Source organism: Rhinoderma darwinii, chromosome 8, assembly GCF_050947455.1.
Source record: "Rhinoderma darwinii isolate aRhiDar2 chromosome 8, aRhiDar2.hap1, whole genome shotgun sequence".
Lineage (NCBI taxonomy): Eukaryota > Metazoa > Chordata > Amphibia > Anura > Rhinodermatidae > Rhinoderma > Rhinoderma darwinii.
In genome coordinates, this window is record NC_134694.1 from 82338863 (window position 1) to 82361216 (window position 22354).

Below are 22354 nucleotides of genomic sequence, written 5' to 3' on the forward strand. Positions count from 1 at the left end.
ATGTCATTGCTATAATATATTCTTATTATAAGTTCTCAGCAGATACTGAAGCATCAAAAAGCCAAAATACATTTCTAGTGAATAAAAGAACGTGATGAATAAAGAGCCAGCATCGTGTTACACAGGGGCTAAAATGAAGAAGTTGAGAATGGGGAAATGGAGCAGAGGAGGGAGGGGACGTCTGCACTGTGTGAGCCCCGTGCATGGAGCGGCAGCCGCCCGTCCCTGTGTGTCAGTGAGTGTGCCGCTAGTGGGGTCACTTCCGCCTGGCTGCAGGAACAAGAAGCGGCGGCATCTATTACACTCAGCAGCTCCTTATCTGTGTCATGGAGAGCAGATGAACCACTGAGAGGCTCAGACCGTCAACTAGCATCACCACAAGAGCCAGGAGCGCGGGCAGGACACACTCACCGAGGTAAGGACATGGCTGACATTGAAGCATCCTCTGTAGACAGACATGGCTGGTTGTGGGTATATATAATGTGTGTAGCGGGCTCTTCCCCATGCATAGACACGTCCGTGTAATGCACTGGATCAGCAGCATCAGTGTATCTGCAGCAGCCGGCCAATGTGTCCGCATCATGTCCTGTATCAGCTGCCGCTCATCTGTGTCTACACGTCAATGGAAGGTCACTGGAGATATTGATTGCCAATTGGCAGACACCTTTTTGTTTCACCTCTCTGTGGCCCTTCTTGTGGTGCCAGTGTGAGGAGAGGGCACTGCATTGTGACACTAGGGGCATGTGCCAATGCTGGCAATTAGAAAATGGTGTCAAAATGTCACACACTGAAACTGTCTCTTTTGTGACTGCGAAAGGTCTAGTCTGTCGCTTCAGCACCAGAGATGGATAGAGCTATATATATATATATATATATATATATGTGTGTGTGTGTACAGTGCTGTGGAATACGTTGGTGCTATGTAAAGATATATATCATGCGGCTGTCTAACCACGCCTCTTTAGCGACCAAAAGAAAGCTAAATGTTGACATTCAATTCTTAAAAAATGTCTGTCAATTTGGCACATGAATTGAATGGCCATTATGTAGAGGGTAACCTATTGATACGTGTGCCCCATGGTGTGATATATGGGGCATTGTCAGGCTGTATCCATACACTAGCAGAGGTGCATGCAGCGCACTGGAAGGGGTTAATACTTAATGGATGACTGATGAGGCCGGAGCAGCTGGCGTTGTGAGTGCAGCTTTGGGAGGTTCACATCTGATCCTTTGTCCCTCTACCTGGCTCATGTTCCAGTCAGGTTCAGTTTTATATGAAGATCGATCGTTTCACGTGGTCTGTATAAACGGACACTAGGAAGACGCTCATATATGTGACATGTAGTTGACTCCGTCTTGATATATTACATGTGTGGATGGAAACGCGTGAGGTCCAGCGGTAGCCACTGATTGGTTGGGTTTGCAGCACTTGCCATTGGCTCAGACGGTGCACTGATGGACTGGGTTGCAGGGGAAAATTGCACAGGCCTGGATGAGTGCTAGGTAGCTATATGCTGAACACCATATGGTAAGGCCCTGCACTATGTTCCCATTTCAGATTGGTGTATGAACATTCAGAATTTTGGTGGACATTGAACAGGTCAGGCCTTCATCCTGCCAGGTCCAGATGTAGCAGTGCTGATGTTGGCTCTGGGGATGCATTATTTTATACATTGTGATAATTCTTTATGGTGATGCATTAAGTGAACCTGCAAACATGATTATTATCATCATTATTATTATTACAATGCGTTGTGCCAGATGACTTGGGCCTTGTTCAGATTTGCTGCAGATTTTGCATGTATTTCTTTAAGCCAAAACCCAGGAACGGAACCTAAACAGAAGAAATACGTAAATTAAATGTCTCCTCTCCTGGATCCAAGTTTTGCCGCGGGTGGCAAACATAGCTCTGTATATTATCTTATCTAAAGGACAATGTAGTCGAGAAGGCGGTTTGCTTGCTGGATATTGTAATAAAAGTCCTATTGAAAAAATGGTCACATTTTATTTCATATTAAAGAGAATCTGTCATTGGACAGAGGACCTCTAATTCAGTCCACATTTGGTGGAATGTCTACACATACTGTATACAGCATATCCAAAAAAGAGAACGTGAAACAGCGCTCAAATAAAGTGAATTTATTCATCCAACATGGAACCACAACGTTTCACCTCCTCTACGAAGGCATTTTCATATATATATATATATATATATATATATATATATATATATATATATATGAGGAGGTGAAACGTTGTGGTTCCATGTTGGATGAATAAATTCACTTTATTTGAGTGCTGCTTCACGTTCTCTTTTTTGGATATCTAACACATAAGGAGAGGTCACTCTTTTCTTTTTGAAGCCCTGCACCAGCCTAGACAGGCATTTGTTCACAGTGCTGCTCCAATCCTTTGCTTTTTTTCTACATACTGTATACAGCTATGTATGGCATGTATACAGTCTATACAGTTGCATATGTCTGTTATTCCAAAACAAAACCTTTTTCTTTTCTGTACAGTTGTATTGAAAGTGGAGTTGGACTGCGGCCGTTATATAGTTCACTAACTGTAGTCAAAAACCAGACAGATGCCAAAAGGATGCTCAATGGGCAGGTTAGACGTATACGTTGGGAGAATTTCCTATTCTGTACGCCGAATATTTGCCACTGAGGTGATGTGGACAGCTCCTAAGTTAGTGCTGTAGCCCCTGAACTCTCAATTGGAGGCCTATAAAGAGCGCCGGTTGGATGTTTGGCTGAAGAATGACCTAACCGGCTCTACGATTTCTTTACCAGAAGGTTCTGTCTCCTCATTCTTGACCAATCAGCTGAGAGGATGTTTAACATACAGCACTTGTTCTCTCATGCCCCAGCCAAACCTGGGATTGGGAATCCCACAAGTTTACTGTTATTAGAGCATATAATAGATCCACTAATTCATAGGAATCTGTATTGTGGCAGATTTTCATTATAGGGGTGTTCCCAATTTTGATATTTATAGCATATTCAAAGAGTATTGGTGTGGTGACCGCTGTCCACAGATACCAGACTGGGACTAGTGGAGAGACGGCCGTCCACCTCTCTCCATTCTGTTTAATGGAAATTACTTAAACAGCCGAGCAAGCGCTGCCCAGCTATTTCTGTAACTCCCATACAACAGACTAGGGAGACCCCTCTCCGCTCCTTCTTGCCTGGAATCGGCAGCTTGCGGCTTCCGCACCAAGCGCAGCAGGGATCGGGTGACCCGAGTTCTTGCTATTTGTGCTGGTCCCAGATCTGATCACAAAGTGTCCCCCCCCCCCCCCTGCTGAGACCCCCACCATCGATCAGCTGTTGTTGGTGGGGAAACCTGTCAGTAAGGCTCTATTCACTTGACAGGATCCGAGTGTCGGCCGATTTAAAAGCTGCCGTTTTGGTAAGTTTTTCTCGGACGTTTTGCATCCTTTCCGTTCTGGGCCATGTTTCTGTTTTTAATGGCCGATTTTTGACCCGTTTTGCAGCAGCTTCTTTCCATCTGTTTTAAAGACAGATGAATTTCATTTGTCAAATTTTTTTTTTTGACACACACTTCACTCTGTAGCTAATGCCACACAGCCCCTCTGTAGCTAATGCCACACAGCCCCCCTCTAGGTAGTGCCACACAGCCCCCTGTACATAGCTCCCCCTGTAGGTGGCACCCCCTTCCTGTAGATGGCGCCACTGTAGGGGACCGCTCCAGGAGAAGTCCCTGACTTCACTGTCCATATATGGACCCTGACTTCTCCTGGAGTGGAATCACCGGCCACATCTGTGTCAGGGACGGCTGTGACCGGGGATTCCGCTCTACGTCACTGTCCATGTATGGACAGTGAAGTCAGGAATTTCCCCTGGAGCTGAATTCCTGGCCTCCGCTTCGGCAACGCTGTGGCCGGGGATATGGGATTCTGCTCCTACAGGGAGTAAAAAAATATCCCCCTCCTCACGGGCACTTCGCACTGTGAAGAGGAGAAGAGAGCGAACGAGCGGCAGAAAGCACGGCCGTCACTCGGATCACATCCAAGAGGCAGCCGTGCTTTACTCGGCCCCATAGACTTCTACGTGAGCCGTGCGGCCAGGAGAACGGCTGAAAATAGGGCATGTTCCATCTTTTGACAGCCCAGTTTATCGGGCCATCAAAAAATCGGTCATGTAAATAGCCCCATTTGAGGTCTACTGTTCCTACGGCCGTTTTTTTTTTTGGTGACGGCCGGGAATCCCTGTCGTGTGAATAGGGCCTAAGGCTGGGTGCGTTTTTGTTGTGTTTTTAAACTTCCTTTTTTTGTTTTGGTAGATCAACTCCCATGACTCTCAATGGGCGTTCTACAACCAAAAAAAAACATGCTAAAAACGCGAATGTGGATCCAGCATAAGTGTTCAATTGCCGTGCAGTGCCACCACAGGGGAAAATAAGCATTACAGAGTTCCTATTTGTATCAATGGATTGTCTGTGTAACTCAGGACAGGTCCTGTAGAGCAAGAGACATTGTTTGTAATTGTTCTCCACTCCAGCCAAGCGATGAGGATCCTGAACAGATTTAATCAGAATTCCCTAAGACTCAGTTCAAGCAGGGCGGATATGCGGCGTAAAAGCACACCGCGTATCCGCCCTGGACACTGCAGGGAATTCCGGGCGAAAAACTGCACCAAATTGTGGTGCAGTTTTTCGGCGGAAAACAGCACAAAAGAAAAAAAAGTTTGATACCCTCTGCCGTCCTGCAGCCTGGCCTCCTGGAATGACTTTTCATCCCATGTGACCGCTGCAGCCTGTGATTGGCTGCAGCAGTCACATGGGATGAAGTGTCATCCCAGGAGACAAGCCTGGACGAAAAAAAACAGAATTCTGTGTAAATATAAGATTTAAAAAAAAAATTGGCGTTGCGATTTTTGCGGTGGAATCACAGCTTTTCCGCCGCAAAAATCACATCTGCTATTTGGTGCAGGTTTTAACTCCCCTCTGAATTAAATGGGGGGGAAAAAAAACGCAACCAAAAAGGAGCAATTACGCAAATACAATTGACATTCTGCAGATTATACACCCGCACCACAGATCAATTTCTGAGCGTTTTTTCCGCTTTTCATTTACGCAGCGCGTGGATGAGATTTGTTCAAATCTCATCCACTCTGCTGCTACTGTATTCTGCTGCGGATTTCCCGCAAATAATCTGCAGTGTTTACGCTACGTGTGTACCCGGCCTAATAGTGTATGTAAAAATTGGTTTTCTAAACTGAGTAACCCATTTAATCTATTTATATTTCATACTTTGTACAAAAATGGTAGGTTTCCTATATTGTCTGCGTACAAATAATCACACAAATGTATGCGGCTGGCAAATGATTCAGCAAATTATTCTACCTGGAGAAGCGTTCTTCTTTGTACTGCGTACGTTACATGCAGTGCATTATTTCTCCATGCACTGACTCTTGTGCTATGTATTTCCCCACAATCCCCTGGGTGTGCCTTCCCTAGAGTTCAGAGTAGCAGCAGGGAATGGGTTAAGCTGGAGCGCGCACAGGTTGCTGTAGAGACCTTATGTGTAGGTGGCTGGCATTGTTTCATTGTTGTCAGTGCAATGTGCTAATGAATAGAGGTGGTGATGGATAAAGCCGTATTACCCAGTGCCTGATGGCTATTTCTTCAATGCATTTTATACTTGGCATGTAATAATGAGAATTATCTGCAAGTTACATCAATAAGTACAGTATAATTTGTGAAACTTGCTGATCTTTCTGATAATTATAACTGCTGGATGTGCTGTCTCTTCCCCAAAATGAAGCTGTTCCCCTTTACACAATCTCTTGTTGTATTGAAAAGAAAATGTTCTATAAATATTTACCTACTTGATTCGGTTACAAAGTATCACATTGAAATGTGTAACTCCACTAAACTAGAATATGCCAAAGGGCCTGTTCACATCAGCGTTCGGTTTCCGTTGATGGGTTTCGTCACACCTTTCCGTCGGAGGTACCTATCAACGGAAAGGCAAGCGGAAACCATAGCTTCCGCTTACGTTACCATTGATTTCAACGGTAATGCTTCCGTTGCTAATGGTTTCTGTTTGTCTCCGTTCCGCAAGGTTTCCGTGTTTTTGTTTTTAGGCGGAATCAATCACGTAGTCGACTACGCTATTGATTCTGCCGAAAAAAACTGAACCATTACGTAACGGAGACAAACGGAAACCATTAGCGACTGGAGCATTACCATTGAAATCAATGGTAATGTAAGCGGAAGCTATGGTTTCCCTTATTGACGTGCTGTATCGTTGATCGGCGCCCCTTTGCTCCACTTACATGGAGAGATGAACGGTTCTGTATGGATATGAGCGAACGTTACGATTGGTCATTCCCATGCATCTGCACATCTCCCTCTTTACACAGGGAAATGTGCTGCTGACTAGCAACCATTTTATTGGCCGCATAAAAAAAAATCAGATCAGCCAATGAACAAGCGTTTGCTTGTTCATCGACTGATCGATGCTCTGTTTACACAGGGCAATGATCGGGAAGGAGCATTCGTATGAATGCTCATTTGCCCAATCATTGCCCCGTGTAAAAGGCCTTTAGTTCACAGTCACTGGATACAGTAGGTCAATGTTTTCAGAAGGAATAAAAGAACAAAAACGGCATGAGGCACCATACCACGTAAGTAACAGCAATACCTGACATAGGAGAATTTTTGTTTAAAAAATTTGAATACGTTTTTTTTTTATATATATTATTTGGAACCTAACAGAAAAAAAATATATATTTAATCATCGGACAACACCTTTAAAGAGACTCTGTCACCAGTTTATCAATTCCCTATCTCCTAACTAATCTAATAGGCGCTTTGCTGCTGATAACTACAGTGTGATTTGTTTAAAAAAAAAAAAAAAGTTTATTATTTGCAAAGTTAAATATGTAAATGAGCCTTTATTAGTCAATTGGGAGGTAACAGCAGCGATTCTCCTGAGGTGGAGCCTCCTCACAGCCTCTGACACTGTCCTATGAGCATGAAGCGGCTTCACACAGTATGAAACTAAAGCTGGAGGAAGGGGGATCACTTCAAACTGCCATATCTCGATCTGTGGACCACCTAGAACAGCGGTTCTGGTGTATATAAGATGAGATTCTAATCTTTCATATGACACCAGGATCGCAGTTCTAGCTGTGACACAACCAGAGATATCGCCAGTTATAAACACAGTCGGGAATGGAAGCTGTGTACTATAAGGAGCAGGCTGTGTTGCTGGGCAGGGAAGGCGGAGAAGCTGTATGCTGATTGGACGGCATCATACAGAAAACATTACAGGCCCAGAGTGAAAAGAGTCACCTCCTATTTGGCTATTCGAGCCAGAAAAATGCCCATAATACGTTTTTTAAAACAAATCACACTGTAGTTATCCGCAGCAAAACGCCTGTTAGATTAGTTAGGAGATAGGGAGTTGATAAACTGGTGACAGAGTCCCTTTAAATGATAAACGCCTGGCTACCTGCAGGCACCACTAGAAGAAGCTTAGAAGTATACTGCATACTGGCTTTAAGGGTATGTGCACACACACTAATTACGTCCGTAATATACGGACGTATTTCGGCCGCAAGTTCCGGACCAAACTCAGTGCAGGGAGCCGGGCTCCTAGCATCATACTTATGTACGACGCTAGGAGTCCCTGCCTCGCTGCCGGACAACTGTCCCGTACTGTAATCATGTTTTCAGTACGGGACAGTTGTCCTGCAGCGAGGCAGGGACTCCTAGCATCGTACAGAAGTATGATGCTAGGAGCCCGGCTCCCTGCACTGACTTTGGTCCGGAACTTGCTGCCGAAATACGTCCGTATATTACGGACGTAATTAGTGTGTGTGCACATACCCTAAGAGTTAGTCGTTTCAACAAACTTCATGAATTAATACAAGTGAAGTGGGGCAGAGATGAGATACAGGCAGTGACGTCATCGCACCGGTCTGAGCTGAGCCGTAAGCGTCCAGCATTTTACAGTGAGTAGTAGAACAAGGAACTGACGTTCCCCTGCTCTACTGTAGGATTCAACTTTATCTGCATCCTGAGGACGCAGATACAGTTGAAACCGGGGAAAAAAACGGACAAACCGAAATGTGCAAGATGACCTCGGTTATTTGCACTGAATTTCGATTCTCTGTTTTTTTTTTACAGTTCGTTGCCCAGCCAGGGTGGCTTCACATGTTTTTTTTACGAAAAACTACACTTATTGGGGCGTTTTCCTTGCGGTGGATAGGTCATCAGTTGTCTGGTAGTTGATAACCCCTTTTAAATGCTGCTTCTCTCTGTGTTCAGTGTATGGGAGACATCATAGCAGCTAGTCTTAGCTCCTTCTGGAGCAGAGTTCAGGAACATCTAACAATTAAAGGTGGGGCCTGGAAAGGGTACAAATGGTGAAAGATGTATGATACACTCAGATAATGGTCAGAAATATTGTTATTCTGCATGTATACACACCACACTAATTTTGAAAGGACAGGTAAACTTTAACGCCATAAAAAAAACAATATCCAGTAAGCTCCTAATGTGGTCCATCACAGTGGTCATGGCTCTATTATATATGGAAACTGTTCCAGGGTCGGTCTGATGGATTTTTTTTTAAATCGTAATTTTCTGGATTAAATGTGTGGCAGGAATTGCAGCTACTTCTCACGTTCATCCGTATAATTATGTCCTCATGATCTACTTCTGGATGGCCATTTTTAAGGTGACGTAAGCCCGTGGGTACTTATTATAGTCACTGGTTTCCATCATACGACTGATCCGGAGCTTCCAGTTTTCTTGTTCTGCACTAATGATGGAGCAGAACAACGGAAAACAGAACACAGATTCCGCTACGCTATTTCTGCTAACACCCTGACGAACGCCTCGACGGAACCCAGGGTTCTGTTGGGCACCGGTTGTCTCCTCTGATGGAGCAGAAGAATTGAATGCCGAACGCAGATGTGAACAAGGCCTAAGTGCTCACGGCAGAAAGTGCTTCATCGGTGCTGCAGCAGTTGACCAGCTTGTAAAAATGAGTGTTCATCATATCAATATGTTGCATATTTATAGCAGTGGATGCGGTCTCCATAGCAACTGCAGTAAATAAATCTGTCACATTCTTTGCTGATTACATTTTAGTACTACACACTTTGTGATTAATGGTGGAGTTTATGGTATCCGATAGGGAAGGTCATCCATCATGCCAAATGTAGAAAAGGGCTGACTGATCATCTGCCTGTTCCCAGTGGATTGAGGACGGGAGCAACAGCAAGAATTGAATAGCGCTACATTTTTCTCTACTACTGAAAGCAAGAACTTCTATTGTCTATAAGAAATAAAGTAACAGAACATATCTAGTGCTCTATGCACTGATGTCAGGAACTGGGACTGTAGGGTTAGGCGGACGTTGCTGGTGTTTTTTATTTTTTTTTACTCTATTGTTTAACTGTCCTGTAAAACTGATCTATTGATGGAGTACATATTAATGGATGTGAAAACTACAGGGGTTAGGTAGTCCGTGCACTTAAAGGGGTTGTCCAGTTTCTAGTAAATATTTAATAGACAGCAATTGTTAACGTAATAAAGCTACTAATGTATGGTGTATTCCTGACTGGCACCAACTCGTCAATCTCGGGGCTGTTTCAAGAAATGTGAGCAGTCAGTGTTGTCTTGTATCTAAGAGAGATATTAATATATATACGTGGACTGAGAGGGTGGTCTGTACATTGCAACTTTCTTTAGGTGTCTTCGTTCCCTGCTGTAGTGCATGCTGCCAGTGCTTCAAGTTAGGAAATCATCATTCTCACAGACCTATATATACTATGTTACTTTTCTTGTGTAAGCTGTCACTTAGAGCAGAGGGGAGGGGATGGGGAACGTTAAAGTGAAGAGAGCCCGATGCACTGAACATGAATGGGCCGCATCTGTGGCACTTGCGATTGCATCGTCAGGGACATTAAAACCTGGATTTCTCAGTCATTCAAGCTGCTTGACCATCACCCTACGTACTGCCCTCTCCGTCGTCTTTATAGCGCTGTCCGCTGTTTTGAGGGGACAAAACAAGTTCCCTTTAAGCACTAAAAAACATCATATGTGCATATATATATATGTCTGTGAAGATTATGTTCCAGCAAAGCACTGAGGCATAATGAGACACTGTGGCCAGTACAAATCTTGTAGAAATAAAGCTAGTTGTTAAGGGGTCTCCGGTTTTATGGAAATTAGGCTTCTAGAGAAACGACACTTTCATCAAACGTTTTGATATGTTAGAGACATATCAAATCTTTGGATCGGTGGGGTCCGGGTGCTGAGACCCCCACCGTTGCTGAAACAAAGGTGCAGAAGCGCTCAGCTGAGCGACCTGCTCCTTCGGCTGTGAGTGGCACTCATTATCAGGCTGAAGACGGCTCTCATAGAACATCTATGTGAGCCAGACGATGAGCGCGACGATGAGCGCTGATCACAGCCGAAGGTGCAGGGCGCTCGGCTGAGCGCTTCTGCACCCTTGTTTCAGCAACGGTGGGAGTCTCAGCATCCGGACCCCCACTGATTCAAACATTTGATGTCTCTGACATATCAAGAGTTTGAAAGTGTAGTTACTCTTTAATCACTGAATAAATGAATTTAATCACAAAGTATATTAGAAAGTTGTAGAATGTTTCATTTTATACAGTTATACAGAAGATTCTTTTAACAGTTAAATAGTTAAGCCACGTTCACGTTTGCTTTGTGGCTATCGTTCATAACGAAAGCCAACACCGCCCAGCCAGATCCGTCCTAAGACCGGTACCATCAGTGCCTGACGAACCCCATTGACTTATATGCAGCGCTATACTTCCCGTCAAATTTGCCAGGCTGACAACAGAGCTTATGAATGGCGCCTCTAATGGCAGTGTGAACGCAGCCTTACAAAGTCCGTCAAGTTCAAACTTTTTATACTGACAAACACCAATTGGTCCAAAGGAAGGCAAAAATTACCATTGAATGACAGACCTAATTTGCCATAAAATAGGGGAACAAAAAATCCTTTCTGACAATCAGACGCATCCCTGGAGCAGCTTTTACATTAATACCAGTAACCCTGTACATATTGTTTAACAGATGCCATTGAAGAACAATTGAGGGCAAATGCCATCTATAAAATCCCATAGAAATCAATGAGGTTGTTAATAGAAACACTTCTCTCTCTTTTTTTCTGTGAAAACAATGGAGAAGAATAACAGGGAAAATCGCCAGTGTGAACAGGGGCTTATTGATTCCAGACTATAGTAGACCCCTCTGGCTGAAGGATGTGTTTTGTAAGTTTGTTTGGAAACATAATAAGCGTGTTGTTATTGACACGCTCCGGTTTCACGGAGATGGCTGCACCGTGCTAAATGGCTTTTGCCATTGCTAATAAAGACCAAATGAAAGCAACACATTAGGCAACAAAGCAACTCCATGGTGGGAGTGGAGCAGAGGCGATGAAAAGAATTTGCTGCTCATAGGCAATCTGTGCTCGGATCCCTGGTATTTTCATGGTAATTTAGAACCAGTATCTCAACTGCCATCTGCTGCTGCTAAAGTGCAGGCCGCAAGCATGGAGAGCACAGAAAGCGCGTCGCCTTCCGGATCATCCGCTGCTTGCTTGATGCCTAATATAATATGGCCTATTTACATGTGGGTAATTGTCCGGTCTAATGCTGTACAAACATGCAATGTTAACTCTTTCCATTCCTGCCACTTGAATGTCTCTGACAACCCCAAACCGACCTGTGGCTATTTCTTTTCTCCATCTAGTTAGCAAAGAACTGTTTTTTTAATTCTTGACTCTGAGCTATATTCGCACAAACCATTATTGTATGTTTCCACACGCAGGATATGCTGCAAATTATCTGCAACTGAAAATCTGCAGCCGAATCTCAAAGAAACCACTGGTAAATCTGTGACCGAAATCCACATTAAATAGTGTGTTTTTTCCGCGCATATTGCTGCAGTTTTACCTGCGGATGTAGTATTAAACACTGATTACGCCAGAGTATATGTGCACCTGCCAATTTCCAGCAGTTTATACTGCATTTCCGCTGTAAAAACCGCAACAAAACAAATTTTTACTCCCCATTGAAGACTATGGTCCAAATACGCAGCATCTCTGCACTGAACCCGCAGCATGTAAGACCTTATTCACACGAACGTTTGCGTTTTGCGAGGCAAAAAATGCTGCATTTTTTTGCGCATTGCTGTTCCATGTGTCATCAGTGAATGGCGCGTGGCTGCGTGATTTTCACGCATATGCCATCCTTATGACACGCGGTTTTTATGTTTAGAATAAGAAATGAAGGAAGTGCTTTTATTTTTTCCTTAATTTATTTATCTACTGTTGCGCGAATCCTGCGCGTCACACGGAAGTGCTTTCGTGTGCTGTGCAATTTTGACTTCAATGGGTGCGTGATGCGCGAAAAACGGCCAAGTATAGGACATGTCGTGAGTTTTACGCAGCAGACATACGCTGCGTGAAAATCACGGACTGTCTGAACGGCCCCATTCACTAACATAGGTCCGTGCGACGCCCGTGAAAATCAATAATAGTAATACACGTTCGTGTGAATAAGGCCTAATAGTCGCACTGCGGAACACTTTCTGCATGACTTTTCTGTGCCTTCTTTAAGCAAAGTGGGTTTTGCTGCTATTGTAAATACTGAGCATTTATGCTACATGGAATGATACAGGGAATCACCAAAGATCAAAACCGGTCCCAGAAACTGATCTGTGGTGATTCCCTGGTTCCTCTACATTCACCCTCACATGTATTTTAGTGTGATTGTGACCACCCCTTTGTATACTGTTTTGGGTCTATGTATGTTCTCTTGTTTAGGCATGTTTTTATGCATTACATTTGCGGTTTTTGTATGTCTTTGTATTATACATCTATAGCATGTCTTCTTGAGTGACCCTCAGTGATATTATATCATATATGATTCTCCAGTTTGAGTAGATCTTATTTGAAATAGCCTTCTTGTTCTCCACATCCATGCATTTTAATGGTTTGTCTTATTTTAGGTCCTGATGGCCAATATGTTTTTATGAGCATTATAATAAAGTATTGATATATTGTTGCAAGGTACATATGTGTACTTGGTGTTGTATTTTTACTTTTTGGATGTGTGATATTTCCTCACATACAGTTATGGGTATTCATTATGTACAAGCTATATCTTCTACTGATACCCGAATCCATCAGGTCAGCAGAACTGACAGCTTCGGTGACAACGGGTCAGATTCACCTGTTATTGATCACATCGAAGTTATGAACTTACATGTGATCGATATCCTCTTGATCCTGCATGAGACACGCTGGACCTGCTGTCACTGAAGCCATTAGTTCTGCTGACCTGATGGATTTGGATTTCAGCGCAAGATACAGCTTTTATGGATACATAGAAGCTGTATCTCAAAAAGTGTTCCCCCCCCCCCCATAAAATACAAATACAAAGTTGCATTAAACACTATAATACATTGTTTTAGTAAAAAAAAAAAAAAAAAAAAAAGTCTTCTTCAAAATGTTTACATAGCCTTTATATTAATCCATTCCTTTTTTATGAATATAGTGTAAATAGCAGTGGTAACTTAATTTCTTGTTGTGTAAGGCTTTGTTCACATCTGCATTGGGGTCCCGTTCTGACGTTCCGTCGGAGCTTTCCGTCAGAATGGGACCCTTAACAGACACAAACTGACACCGTTTTAGACTACGCTATTGCTTCCTGCAAAACGACTGGTCCGGTGCACAACAGAGACAAACGGAAACCATGGGCACCGGATCCGCCACCATTGAAATCAATGGTGATGGAAGTTTTCGTCTGTGTCAGTTTGTGTCTGTTCAGGTTGCCGTTCTGTAGGAAAGCTCAGACGGAACGTCAGAACGGGACACTAACGCAGATGTGAACAAAGCCTAAGCAGTGTTCCACCCAATCTAAAAGTTGGCAACATGCCATGTGAATTGACCTTATGTTTCATATAATAATTTTGTTGTACAAAAAAAGAACCCTTAGGCAAGGATCACACACCGTTTTGATACAGTTTTTGTGGCCGAAGCCAGAAGTGGATCCAAAAGGAAAGAAAGGTTCAAAGAAAAGACTAAATCATCTCCTTTCTTTTGTGTCCACTCCTGTGTTTGGCTCAAAAACTGCATCAAAACTGTTTCTGAGCCATGAGTCTGAGATTGGAAGTGAGCCAATCTTGTTTGATAATGCAGACTGCTTTATGTAACCTACACACTGCTTATTGATCTTGATCTTCAGATCTGTGACATGAAGATGTTAGATGGTTAAATAATAGTATTGTTTCTACTGGAGACCGGGCCATACAAGCGTTGTACAGGACTGTAGACTGGGGAAATGATTTGTAGTCCATTTGGATGGCGTATGTTGAGCCTTGCGCCAATGATGTACTCCATGTAGCAAATTATTTTGGGGAGTTCTTATAGGTGTAATTTGTAAGAAGCCGTTTACATGGAGGACAAATAATGAACAGTATCAAGAATGGAGGCACAGCAACGTCTAGAAATCCTACCACATAATTGGAATTTCATGAAACGTCTCCTTATGTTTTAATACAATTCTAACGCTATGTGATATAACTTCCAGAAAAACTTGGCAAACTTACCTGTTTACACTGACTTTTCCAAATAGGTAATGCATATATATTTAATCCTGTCTGATATTACAAGGAGACCTGCTTTGCTTTGCTGTAAGCACTCAGGCTCACTTATTGATCCTAGAAGTGTAGCGGTATAATGCTGAGGCAGTGGACTTTGAAAGTTTCAGAAGTTGATTAAGGACAAAGAGTTTTATCACTGATTATTCTCCCTGAAGACTTGAAGATCGTACCAAACATACATTTATTCTAATATGTTTGCAGAAGTTTGGATGTAGATTGTGAACTTCCGGTCTCGTTGTGATTGATTCATCATAATATTCTGCCACTATTTTATATCTGATTTCTGTATTTCTGTTATTGGACAATCAAATTGGGTACAGCAGGGATGGCAAATCCTGAAAAGATTTTCTATTGATGGCTACGGCCTAAGTTCTTTTGGTAGCCGCTAAAAATGTCAAGTTAGTTCCTGGAGAGGTGTTACTGTCTCCTAAAGCCTAGTTCACTTTGTTCACCCTTGAGATTTATGACAAAAAGCTGATTGTGAATGGCTGGGACCATCAGATCAACTATTATGGCTATAGGAGGGAGCCAGTGTCTGCACACATTCTGCAGGCAAAATGAAGCGTTATATGGCACTCATTGTAATCAATGGGCTGTCCTCCTAATGTACGGGTGGTGTGGGTACTCCTTGGTTCCGCTCTCCATTTGGCTAAAAGATTGGCCCTATTTTAGATATTCCATTGCTGAGCAGCTGCGTGTAAGCCTTACATCACCAAGCCCAATGCCAAGCATCGAATAGAGTGGTATAAAGCACGTTGTCGCTGGACTCTGGAGCAGTGGAAACATGTTCTGTGGAGTTATGAATCACACTTCTCTATCTGGCAGTCTGAGGGATGAGCCTGGGTTTGGCGAATATGAGAAGAAAGTTATCTGCCTGACGGCATTGTGCCAACTGTAAAGTTTGGTGGAGGAGGGATAATGATATGGGGTTGTTTCTCAGGGGTTGGCCTAGGCCCCTTAGTATAGCGAAGGGAAATCTTAGTGCTTCACCATTCCAAGACATTTTGGACAATTGTAGCTTCCAACTTTGTGGGAACAGTTTGGGGAAGACCCTTTTCTGTTCCAGCATTACTGTGCCCAGTCCGCAAAGCACGGTCCATAAAGGCATGGTTGGGTGAGTTTGATGTGGAAGGACATGACTGGACCACACAGAGCCCTGACGACCTCAACCCCCATCAAACACCTTTGGGAAGACCAAGAACGGATATTGTAAACCAGGCCCTCTCATCCAACATTAGTGTCTGACCTCACAAATGCTCTTATGGATGAATGGGCCAAAATCTCCACAGACCAACTCCAAAATCTTGTAGAAAGTCTTCCGAGAAGGGTGGAAGCGGTTTTAGCTAAAAAGGGGGAACTAACCCCATTTTTATTTTTTTTTGCCTATGGATTTAGAATGCGATGTCATAAAAGCTCCTGTTGGTGTAATGTGTAGGTGTCCAAATACTTTTGTCTATATAGTTTATACTGTTTTTATTTTATTGTTTTAATTTTCCAATTTGTGTTGTCAATTCCTCAAGAAAATGTAACATGTACTTGTTATGCCTCAGGCTGAGGTTAGATTCTAGGGTTAAAAAAATCTTCATGCTCTGAGTATTCTTTCCTAATTTGTATATGTTCTGGATTTACAGCTTTTTGCTATTTGACAGGCATCATTAGCTGCACTAGACAAATGCATAAATATATACATGTATTTCACGCATCCAGTGTACAGCGCAAAGCCCTTTCCCGGTTCTGCCCTTGTTTTGTATTCTGATCGCTGGCTTTAGCCTCTTTCCTGCCATGTAGCTCTCACTGGCAGAGAAGAGCTTAGGAGGATTGAAGTATGCGGCATAGCGGGTTTTCTGCTCAGAGCTTTCGGAGAGAGGGCACTGTTTGGTACTGAAACCTCTCAGATGTGGGATGCAATACTGTAAACCCAACTGATTATTTGGGAAGCGAGTAAACTAATTATATTTGTAAGCTCATGGATGCTGCCGATTTTTCTGCACTCTACCATCTGCTTGGCTTTTGCTCAGAAGAGTGACATCCCTGATCCTTCATGCCTTTTTATTACTGGGTGACACCAGATTAAACCCTCTTCATCCATCACCCGTGATAAGGGATAATGCCGGCTGCATATCTCATGCCACCCTGTGATTAACTGGATGCTTCTGGCTTCTTTAATGTCCCTGTCTTTAATACGGACATCTGCTAAGACAGGACAATAAGGTTTATCAGTTCTGTGGTGCGTATTCTAAAAACAAAAGTAAGGTAATGTTATTTTAAGGGATATTTTGTCGAAAATTGAATATTTCCCTGTTACATGGACGAGAACCTAAGATGGTACAAACTTGTAATCCAGTATTCATGGGACCAGTGAGTTGTCAGATTATTGGATTTTGATGTTTGATCAGATTTGGGTGTTTTAAGAATATTTGCTCAGGTTTTCTGCAGTGTTTCTACAGCCATGACAGATATGTTTCTGCCACTAAGATGCTACGTATACTTCACAAACAGCACATAACAGGGAAAGGGCCTGTTCACGCCTGCGTTGGTCTCAGATCCAGACGAAAATACAGGAAGCTATAGAGCAGTTTAAAGTCATTGGGTTCCGTTGGCTGCCGGTTCGAACAATGGAACCAGCGATTCCAGTATTTTTGTTTTTCTGCTCCTCTGACGAAGCAGAACCATGGAAATTCCAACGCATATGTGAACAGGCTCTAACAATAAATCACTTTCTGATAGTTGACTTACTCTCTGGGAGTGGTAGCCTCTACCACTCGCTGACTGGTCATGTTCCACTCCACGCATGCTATAATGAGAGATCACAGGTCCTGCATCGGGTCGGACGAGCGAGGACACATCGGCACCAGAGGCTACAGTTGATTCTGCAGCAGCATCAGCGTTTGCAGGTAAGTAGCTACATCGACTTACCTGCAAACGCTGATGCTGCTGCAGAATCAACTGTAGCCTCTGGTGCCGATGTGGCCGACACGATGCAGGACCTGGGGCAGGAAGTGAGTGACGTCACAGCGTGATCTCTCGAGAACACGCTGTGTGTCTGCACTGCCAGAAGCTGGGCGTTCTGAAGAGAAGTGGATGATGCTTCTCGTCAGAACGCCCAGCTAGTAAAAGTAGTAAAAACGCCCCGATGTACGCACATAATACACGCCCACTTGGACTTTTACTTTAAACACGCCCACTTGGACTTTTGCAAGCCTCATTTGCATAAATACAAAAATGGTCATAACTTGGCCAAAAATGCTCGTTTTTTAAAAATAAAAACGTTACTGTAATCTACATTGCAGCGCCTATCTGCTGCAATAGCAGATAGGGGTTGCAAAATCTGGTGACAGAGCCTCTTTAATGTTTCACTATGTTTGTCCATTTATGCCTCCGCATTTCAGCAGCCATAAATTGTTTTGAAAGCACTTTTTTTTTTTTTTTTTATAAATTTTTTTTTCTAGCCTTTTTTTTAATTTATTTATTTTTATTCCATTTTATTAACTCCCATTAATGGATAGCAATTTTGCATCTTTATTTTAAACCTATAATGTATTAGCGTACTTTTTTTTTTTTTATTCTAAAACATTTTGAGCTGTGTCACTATGACACAGGCTGTTAGGGCAACACTTCGTGCAGGAAAGGGTTCGGCTGTGTTCCCACAGTGCAGAATTGCTGCAAATTTTGCATGTGTTTTTTCAGCCAAAATCAGGAATGGAACCTAAACAATATATAACGTAAGGTCTGCTCTACTGGATCTAATTCTGGTTTTGGCTAAGAAAACGCATGCAAAATCTGCACAGTGGGAACCCAGCCTTAAACATCTGTTAGAGATAACAGAGCACCTGCTTCAGGGCGGCACAGGAATACAATGCAGCACTTTTACAGCACCATTCGTAACGGCACTGTAGAATAACGCCCCAAAAATTTCGGAATAGCGGGCATTGTAGAGTTAAACTTTGCTAGCGATTTATTCACCTGTTCGGGGGTTACTTTTAGTAATTCCATATCATTTTGGTGCATCAGAGCAAAATGTTGCCAATACACTATTCTTCATATATTTGATTTATATTGAAGCGATGTTTATTAATGTTCTTTTAATGGTAAGGTTGTTCTATTTTGAGTACTTACGTAATTTATGCCAAGTCTATATTGACGTTAAAGTACACATTTATTTTTGATAAACAGATATTTTATACATCACGTTCACTTAAAACGTGGCGGCAACTTGGCCTTAGGGGCTGTTCACATCTGCCTTGGAGTCTCCGTTGCAGATCCCGCAGAGAATCGACGGAAAGCCGATGGAACCCATTAAAGTCAACGGTTCTGTTGGCCGCCTGTGGTGTCCGTGTTGCAACGGAACTGTTGCGTCCAGCGCTCCCTTGTTCTGCTCCTCTGACGGAGAAGAACGGAATGTCCCAACGCAGATGTGAGCAGCCCCGAAGGCTATGTTTACATTTTCACAAAAGTGCAACCTGACACACCTGGATGTCATGAGTCTATAAGGTGGATAATGTAGGCTTGTTCAATGAGGGCCTTAACCAGTCACTTCACAGTTAGATCACGAGCTAGGTCAATTAGCTGTCAGCATGTAGGGGAAGCTGCTGAATTATGTATTTCACAGGGGCCGAATCCTTAATGAATATTTATGACCAGCCATTTTGACTTGCAACAAAGTGCAAAATATATTTATTATATCATTGTAAAGTGGTTTGTTCTGAAACATGCAAAAATATTGTCAAAATTTGGGCACACTTTATTTCACTATTAGGGTATGTTCACACGGCCTATTTACGGACGTAATTCGGGCGTTTTTGCCCCGAATTACGTCTGAAAATAGCGCCTCAATAGCGCTGACAAACATCTGCCCATTGAAAGCAATGGGCAGACGTTTGTCTGTTCACACGAGGCGTAAATTTACGCGCCGCTGTCAAATGACGGCGCGTAACTAGACGCCCGCGTCAAAGAAGTGACCTGTCACTTCTTTGGCCGTAATTGGAGCCGTTATTCATTGACTCCAATGAATAGCAGCGCTAATTGAGGCCGTAATGGACGCGGCGTTCAAGCGCCTGCACATGCCGTTACGGCTGAAATTACGGGGATGTTTTCAGGCTGAAACATCCCCGTAATTTCAGCCGTAACGGACGCCCTCGTGTGAACATACCCTTAGAAGACAAAATTTTGTGTAAGATGCAAAACCAAAGCCACTTGGAGAGGCACTTTCCTTTGCACTGTTCTTAGTCCAATTTCACAATCAAATTTTTTCATTGTCACAATGTATCTGAAATGAAGCAATATGTCCTATTATGTTCAGCTCCTATGCAGATCTATGCATCTCCATGGTAACAGACTACAAACCGACTGTGTGGTCTGATTTTGCACTTTTAGGGTATGTGCACACGTAGTGACCAAAAACGTCTGAAAATAGGAGCTGTTTTCAAGGGAAAACAGCCCCTGATTTTCAGACGTTTTTTGAGCAACTCGCGTTTTTTGCGGCGTTTTTCGCTGCGTTTTTTACGTCCGTTTTTGTAGCTGTTTTCATTGGAGTCTATGAGAAAACGGCTCCAAAAAGGTCCAAAGAAGTGTCCTGCACTTATTTAACGAGGCAGTCATTTTACGCGTCGTCGTTTGACAGCTGTAAAATGACTGTAAAATTTACTGTGCCGCGTAAATGACAGGTCGTCGGCACAGTACGTCGGCAAACCCATTCAAATGAATGGGCAGATGTTTGCCGACGTATTGGAGCCGTATTTTCAGGCGTAAATCGAGGAATAATACGCCTCGTTTACCCCTGAAAATAGGTTGTGTGAACCCAGCCTTACTCCCTTCCATCTGTGCCCTACATTTTGCTTGCATACACTCTGTAGGTTAGCAAGAAATATTGAACAGATCGAAGAGCGTATGACTGCATGATTAGGCTACGCAGGGTTTGTTTGGAGTGTTACCATGGAGACTCAATGGTCTGCATTGAAGCTGTAGAAAAAAAATCAACACGACATTCTTTTAATCAAAACTATTTGTAAAGATACTTAATTTTTATTTTATTTTAGATGCAATAAACAAAAATTGCTCTGAAGGTGGACTATGGCTGCCTTCCGCAGTTCTACTTCACTGTATTCCCTATACTGTATGGATGGTTGTCTTCTTTGGCTTCAAGGGCAAGAGCAGCCGAAATGATACAACACCATTAAAAGATCTGTTTAGACCGGTTATGAGCTTTGTACATATTTATAATAAAAATAAATGTTCTAATTACATGAAATTATTTACGAGCAGCAATGTGTCACTGACTTTGTTGACATTCGCTCACCTTTATGGCCAATAAGGTAAAAAAGTCAGATTTATAATGGGGAAGAATATAAATAAAGCTGTATTTTCCACCAACATATGTTATCATTTACCATGATTTCAAGAAGTTACATTGTAACAGCTGCTAAAGCCACAATGGTAGCGACGTAATCCAGTTTGGAGCGTTTAAACCAGTGGGAAAAATGCTTTGTGTATCAGTGGGGGTTAGGATTTTGTGATAAATCATTGTAAAAGAGAGCACAATCTCGCATCATGAAGGACTTTTCTCCTAGGATATAGCGGGCAGCCCTTTCTTTGTTATACTGAGTAATATACTGCAGTTGAGAGGTTTGTACTATTTGTGATGCTATATTAAGATGTTGTGGTTCTATCACTTTTTTTGTTTGTTTTGATATTTGCAAATGTATGGAGCCGTAATGGGGCTGCCATAGAGGTCCATGAGGCCACTCCTGTACTGCCATGTGCATGTTCCCTTATTAATCTGTGGCTGGGTGAGGGGAATAGGGATTTAGAGCTCTCTAGCAGGAAAACGGAGCTCCGACCCTTATACTTGTGGCACAGTAGTGGGCACTGCAAAAAGTGAGTAGATCTCTGACCGCAACAAATGTTGAGAAATGTGGTTGCATAACTTTTTTACAGAAGACTAGAAAACCCCTCTAAGGGTATGTTCACACGACAGCGTCCGTAACGGCTGAAATTACGTGGATGTTTTCAGGAGAAAACATCCCCGTAATTTCAGCCGTAACGGCATGTGCAGGCGCTTGAACGCCGCGTCCATTACGGACGTAATTGGCACTGCTTTTCATTGGAGTCAATGAATAACGGCTCCAATTACACCCCAAGAAGTGACAGGTCACTTCTTTGACGCGGGCGTCTATTTACGCGCTGTCTTTGACAGCGGCGCGTAAATATACGCCTCGTGTGAACAGACAAATGTCAGCCCATTGCTTTCAATGGGCAGATGTTTGTCAACGCTTTCAAGCCGCATTTTTCGGACATAATTCGGGGCAAAAACGCACTAATTACGTCAGTAATTAGTGTGTGTGAACATACCCTAAATTGTCGTCCCATGCTTTCTCTGAACAGTGCAAAAAATATAAAAATAAAGAACGATCTCTATAAAGAATAGCTTGAACTGGATTTTTATTGTAAATGTAAATATATCTTGCACCCTTTTAGTATTCTATATTAACCTTTTAAAGTTTTTCTTGCTTAGTCAGCTGTGATATAACCGTAATCCTTTTTTTATACTTTTTTTTTTTCTTAATACGTTTGCTTTGTCGGAGAGTAAATTGAAAGTGAATTTGCCATTGTTGGGCTCATTGGTATGTATGAGGACTGTAGTGGTGATACAAGAAGACTCAGACAGACC

The 22354-nt window shown here is 42.8% G+C and overlaps 1 protein-coding gene across 1 annotated transcript in view; it reads left to right on the forward strand.

Annotated features, from left to right (window-relative positions):
- Positions 1 to 212: 212 nt before the first annotated feature.
- Positions 213 to 22354, forward strand: part of PAK3 (p21 (RAC1) activated kinase 3) — a 182549-nt gene continuing 160407 nt past the window's right edge. The window contains exon 1 of the mRNA XM_075835822.1: positions 213 to 415. The gene's annotated coding sequence lies outside the window, so the exon portion shown is untranslated. The remainder of the gene's footprint in view (positions 416 to 22354) is intronic.